General features: G+C 50.3%; 1 protein-coding gene across 1 annotated transcript in view; it reads left to right on the top strand.

The window, feature by feature from the left end:
• Positions 1-761: 761 nt before the first annotated feature.
• The window catches only part of KIAA1614 (KIAA1614 ortholog), a 51,987-nt gene continuing 46,748 nt past the window's right edge, over positions 762-6,000 (top strand). Inside the window, exon 1 of the mRNA XM_015417297.1 lies at positions 762-797. The gene's annotated coding sequence lies outside the window, so the exon portion shown is untranslated. The remainder of the gene's footprint in view (positions 798-6,000) is intronic.

Here is a 6,000-nt window from a genome sequence, read left to right as displayed (position 1 = left end):
GCGGGTAGCACTGGGGGGGGGGGTGGATTTGGGGTTGGCTCCCCTGGAATGCAGCAGCAGCAGCGGCAGCTCCCAGCCAAGCACAAGGCCGGCTCCAGCCCTTGCCTCGCACACAGCTGGCTGGCTGGAGGAGGGGGTGGGGGTGCTGCTGCTGCTGCTGCTGCTGCTGAAGAAGGGGAGGAGAGGCCACATTGCGGCTGAGGAGAAGCCTTCCCCAAACTGCGGCCCGGCCTCTTCCTCCCCCCCCACCACCACCCTCCTCCTCCTTCCCCTCCTTCCTTCGCATCCAGCTCTCTTGGAAGGGGCGTGGGACGCTTGCACAGGGCTGGACGTTTTGCTTTCCCGAAATCCAGGCCAAGGGCCTGGTCTTGGGCCTCTGCACTGGGCGCCTCCTGTCCCATCCCTCCCGAAGACGGTGCCCTTTGGAGCCCCTGGCTTCTGTTTGCTTTTTTTTGGGGGGGGTTCCTTGCTCCCTTTTTTTTAAAAAAAGAAATTGTACCACTTCAGGAGAGGAGCCTCGTGGGCCGTCGGATGCGGCTGAGGACACTTTCCCCCTGCTCGGCGGGAGTCTCTCGAGCGCTGAGAGCCCCGGCCCGAAAAGGAGGCCCTTGGCGAAAGACAACTGGAAAGAAGGAGACGGACGGACGTCCTCGGGAATGAATGAGACTGAATTCCTCCACTCAGGGTCTGGTCTCTGAGGGATGGGGTGACTGGAGGCCCCGGCCTGTGTCTTTGGCTGCGAGTCCCACGAGACGGGCATCGCCCTGTGCTGTGGAGAAGCCGGGCATCCCAGTATGGTGAGTTTTGGACTGAGATGCTCATGTCTGTCTCTGCTTGCCCCCCACAGAGGCAGGGGATCCCTCTTGTCGGTCTCTCTGAGACGTCTTGGTAAGCTTGCGTTTATTGACAGATCTTGAAAGAGGCTGTCCTGGTACGAGATGGAACAACCCTGCTCATTTGCACTTGTCTATTCGTTGTACTATGCAAATCTGAACGTTTCCCACTGGTTAGAACTGAGGATAAAGGGTTGGAAGGAGAAGGAAGGGGAACTGTTGGATTGTGGGGTCCAGTGTTCCCTCTAAGCTGAGTGAGTGTGAGCCAGCTCACAGTTTTTTAGCTTCCAGCTCACAGATTTCTGTCTTAGCTCAGGAAGGATGGCTCCAGAGTTAACTAATTTATTCAGTAGCCAAATCACTTGCTCACAACTATAATGCCAGTAGCTCACAAAGTAGGATTTTTGCTCACAAGACTCCACAGCTTAGAGGGTCCTTTGGGCAACGTGTACCAGTGGAACTCTGAAAGAGGATATTCGAACGGAGAATTCGCCCTCCTTTTGCATCCAGCTTTCTTTAGTGCCCAGTGCAAAAGCAGAACACATTTAGAGTCAGGTGGTACCGTTAAGACCAACAAAGGTTTATTCAAGGTACGGGCTTTCATGGGCAGGCACACTTTTTCAGATACAGTGAATCTTTGTTGGTCTTAAAGGTGCCACCGGACTCTAAATGTGTTCTGCTGCTTCTGACCAACATGGCTGACTCCCTGGACTGGTCCAAAAGCGGTTTGAGGCTGTTGCCGGGAAAGAGGCCTCTGCTCCCAGCTGGTCACCCTGGCCAGTGCCAGACCTTGCTAACCTGGCCTGGAAGGGAAATGCCTCCCCTCCGTCAGAGGGGCACAGCTGAGGAGAGGGTGGGTGTGGAGCAGGTCCCAGAATGCACTGGAGTTGGAGTTTTGAAACAGGCGGGCACAATCCCTGTAAATTATCCCAGCTCTGACCTGCTCCCAGCATTGCCCCACGCTCTGTATTTGATTCCCTTCTTGCCACTGTTTCTGCCATCTGCTCAAAGATGTTTGCCAGAGTGTCCAGTTTCTTAGCCACCAGCCCAGTCATCTGTGGGACTGGAAGGGAGGCAGCTACGCCTGATGCCACTCAACAAAGCCTTCTTGAAGAAGAAGAGACAGGATTTATACCCCATGGCCCTTCACTACCCGAAGGAGTCTCAGAGCGGCTGGCAAACTCCTTTCCCTCCCCCTCCCCACAACAGACACCCTGGGAGGTAGGTGGGGCTGAGAGAGCTCTGACAGAAACTGGTCATCCAGCAGGTGCAAGTGGAGGGGTGGGGAATCAAACCCGGTTCTCCCAAATTAAGAAGAAGAAGAGATTGGATTCATACCCCACCCTTCACTACCCGAAGGAGTCTCAGAGCGGCTTACAAACTCCTTTCCCTTCCCCTCCCCACAACAGACACCCCCTGTGAGGTAGGTAGGGCTGAGAGAGCTCTTGACAGACTCTGCTGTTTTTTCAAGGACAGCTCTTATCAGAACCATGGCTTGCCCAAGGTCATCCAGCCAGATGCAAGTGGAGGTGTGGGGAATCAAACCCCGTTCTCCCAGATTAGAGTCCGCACACTTAACCACGACACCAAACTGACTCTCATGGAATTTGTGGATTACTCCACCCTTGGTCAGACCCGTCTTCCCCTAGATTGCTCTCATTTTAGTTTTGTGGCCCTTGACTTGGAGTGCAGTGTTTCCAGTCTCCTGGCCATGTTGATCCTCCTGCGGCAGAATTCGTGTGACGGACATGTCCCTCAGCTGCCATGGCATAGGGACGCCAGGACCCCCTGGCCACTGGTGGGGAGTGGGGGGGTTGGGGTGGCCAGATCCTGGCTGGGAAACTCCTGGAGATTTGGGGATGGAACCAGCCTGGGGAGGACAGGGGACCTCGGCGGGGTACACAAGGCCATAGAGTCCATCGCCAAAGCATCCGTTTTCTCCAGGGGGAACTGATTTCTGTAGTCTGGAGATGAGCTGTAATTCTGGGGGATCCCCAGGCCCCACCTGGAGGCTGGCACCCCTATGTATAGGACTCCCTGGCCTTCCTAGCGCATGCAATTCCATGATGAATTTTCTCATGTTCTCTGTGTTGGAAAAATTGGCAAAAATACTTAGATATTCAGAGTTTGCAATGGATCTTTGCTTCACTGGAGAGGAGGCATTTCCTTTTGTGTAAAGGTCTTTATTTCTAAGGGCAGGGTACACAGGAAAAGCCACAAAATAAAAGACCTAAGACTACATCTCTACAGCTGCAAAACAAACCGACTGTGTCTTGCAACAACAACTGTAACGGAGATTCTTCTTCTTGACCCCTAGAAGGACATCACCTGATTATATTAACCAATGATTGTGAGTAAACAGACTTAGATTTCCCGGGCTTTGTTCCCATTGGCTTTGAGCTGGGTTTCCCTTCCAGGTCAGTCTAAACAAAAGCACACAAGGTAAACAGAATAACCCTATAATGACTGAATTAGACCTTGCAACACACACATAATTCCAACACTCTGTTGGGTCTTAAACTCTTACCTGGAAAGATTATTTTGGTAGATGCTGAAGTACAGGCTTACGCCCTACATCAGAGAGAACTGCCTTTATGCTAGCAAATCTCAGTTCTTGTTATAGTTTAGAAAACGTATACATCACTTTTCCATTAAGATGAATCACTAGAGCAGCTTATAAGAAAAAGCTCCAAATGCAACAACAGCTTAAAAACAATACTAATAATAACTGAAATGTAAAAATCAGCAATACAAGTCCCTCCAAACTTTAAAACTCCAGAGAAACGCAACACCAATGAAATATTTTGAAATGCCTTTTGGAGTAAATTAGTCTTAAAGCTTCTCCAGAAAACCTACAAAACAACAACAACAAAATAAATACACCCTGGGTTGCCTGGGTTTAGGGAATTCCTGGAGATCGGGGGGGGGGGTTGGGGAGGGGAGGAAGCACGGATGTGATGCCAAAGAGCTCACCCTCTGAGGTGAAGGATCGCCGACCCCGCAACAACAGTACCAGCACCAACTGTGTTATTGTTCACCAGTCTCTTAACATGGTTTTAATTGTTTTATTGCAAATATATGCTGATTTTATGTAAGCTGCCCTGAGCCAGCCATGGCTGGGAGGTGGTCTGCTGCAGTAGAGCCAATTCAGAGTCCAGCGGGGGGGCCCTTTAAGACCCACAAAGGTTTACTCAAGGCGTGAGCTTCCGTGTGCAGGTATCTGAGGAAGCGTGCCTTGCAGACGAAAGCTCATGCCTTGAGTAAACCTTTGCTGGTCTTAAAGGGGCCCCCACTGGACTCAAAATCCGTAGTACGGAGACCAGTTGTAATTCTAGACCTCTAGGACCCACCGTGAGGATGGGTCCTAGTCTTAACCTGGTCTTGGGGAGGACATGCCACAGTTGAAGGAGAGCACTTGGCTGAGAAAACATTACAGCATCCAGAATTACTGTATCAGTACTTACCCAATTCCGTCCAAAGATATTTGTTTGGTGTGATTAATGAAAAACCATGCCAGTGGGTGAAATAGCAACAGATGGTGGTGCTCCTAAGGACCAGTCAGTGGTACAGAATAGCAGTCACTTGCACAAGATGTGGGTTTTTCCCCCTCTCTCCTCGTTTTTAACATCCAGCCCAGTACAGAGTTCTGGAGAACCTAAAAGCTTGCACAGTGTGTTATGCTATTTTGGTCAGTCTTAGCAGAAGGTATTACATAGCTTTTAGTTTGGGGTTTTGCTATGGAGCAATACAGCTGCCTAACATTTGGGAAACTCATTGCAGGAATCTTAATTCCCTATCTTTAAAAGGGGGGGGGGATATTTATTTAACATATGACTCTAGTAATGAGGAGCACAGATGCACAGGAAAATGGTTTCAGAACAATAGCGCAAGTGTTACAGAACCCAAGGAGAGAATAAAAAACATGAGGCAAGCTGAGTTCCCCAAATCACTGGTTCTACCCTTGGCATTCTTTTTTGCATTCCTGTCAGAGGTTGGGTTGGATGCAGACTTCACTCAATTACTCTCTATTCCCAGTTCTTGCCTTGTGCATCCCTTTCCCAGAGTGTGCTAAACCTCTTTTCCTCCCAACTGGGAAGGGTTCTTCAACCTATCCTGAAACGTGGGCTAGGCCTCCAATCTGGTTAAGCCTGTGGGCACGTTTGGAATTGTGAGGATGGCTAGCGGGCACCACCACAAAATGGCTGCTGTGAGGTCCTTGGGCATTTCAAACCAGTCATCCTCTTACAATGGAGGGATCTGTTTCTGAAGAGGCGCCCCCTCTGCAGACACAAAGATAATGCCTCTTGGGTTATCCTGAAGCACCACCTGCGCCATTGAAGTGGAAGGAAGCGAGGACTGGCTCATTGCTTTTGTGAAGAAATGCTTTTGTCAAAGGAGCAAATGAGCTCCAGGAAACCTATTGGTGGATGCTACAGCACCCATGGACACCACACTGTGGCTCAGCGGACAAGAACTCTTCCCTCCAACACTTTCCACTCCGCCCTTCCCCAGTTAGCACCACGGGAAGGCAGCTAGGCATTGCCACTCTCCCAAGGACACGTTCCCTCCGGGTGCCAACCCCTCGAGAGGCTTGGAGGGGGGCAACTAGGGGGAGGGCCTTCTCGGTGGTGGGCCGTCCTGCTGCAGCCCACCTGACGCCAAATGTGCCATCTTTTCAGCACCAGGTTAAGACAGTCCTCTTTTTGGAGGCCTTTAAAGACCTCCCTGGTCATGGCAGGGGCCCAATACCATTAGCCAGGTACTTTTCTTTCACTTTGGGTTAGGTCTTTCTGGATCCGGTCTATTGCTTTTAATTTTTTTTAATGTAATCTTAAATTAACTTTTAATTCTTAATGTTTTATCTGTTGTATTTTATTGTTTTTACACTTGTTGTAAACTGCCCAGAGAGCTTCAGCTACGGGCAGTATAGAAGTGGGGGTGGGGGGGTCCATATTTGGACATTGTCTGTTAAAATGCTGACAGCAATCCACTGTGGCAACATGCAGCTGAGCATTGCCCGTAGTAGATTTCCCATTAAACCAAGCGGGCTTTTTCTTCCCTTGTCTGCTCCCAGGCGTAGGTGACTGGTAATGAGATGGGGCACAGTGGGCACACAAAGAAGACATTTCCTAATCTGAACGCCTTTGAAAAGAGGAGGCTGGAAGTA

This window comes from Gekko japonicus, unplaced genomic scaffold (assembly GCF_001447785.1).
Source record: "Gekko japonicus isolate JY-2015 unplaced genomic scaffold, Gekko_japonicus_V1.1 scaffold1876, whole genome shotgun sequence".
Classification (NCBI taxonomy): Eukaryota; Metazoa; Chordata; class Lepidosauria; order Squamata; family Gekkonidae; genus Gekko; species Gekko japonicus.
This window is presented reverse-complemented; position numbering and strand designations above follow the sequence as displayed.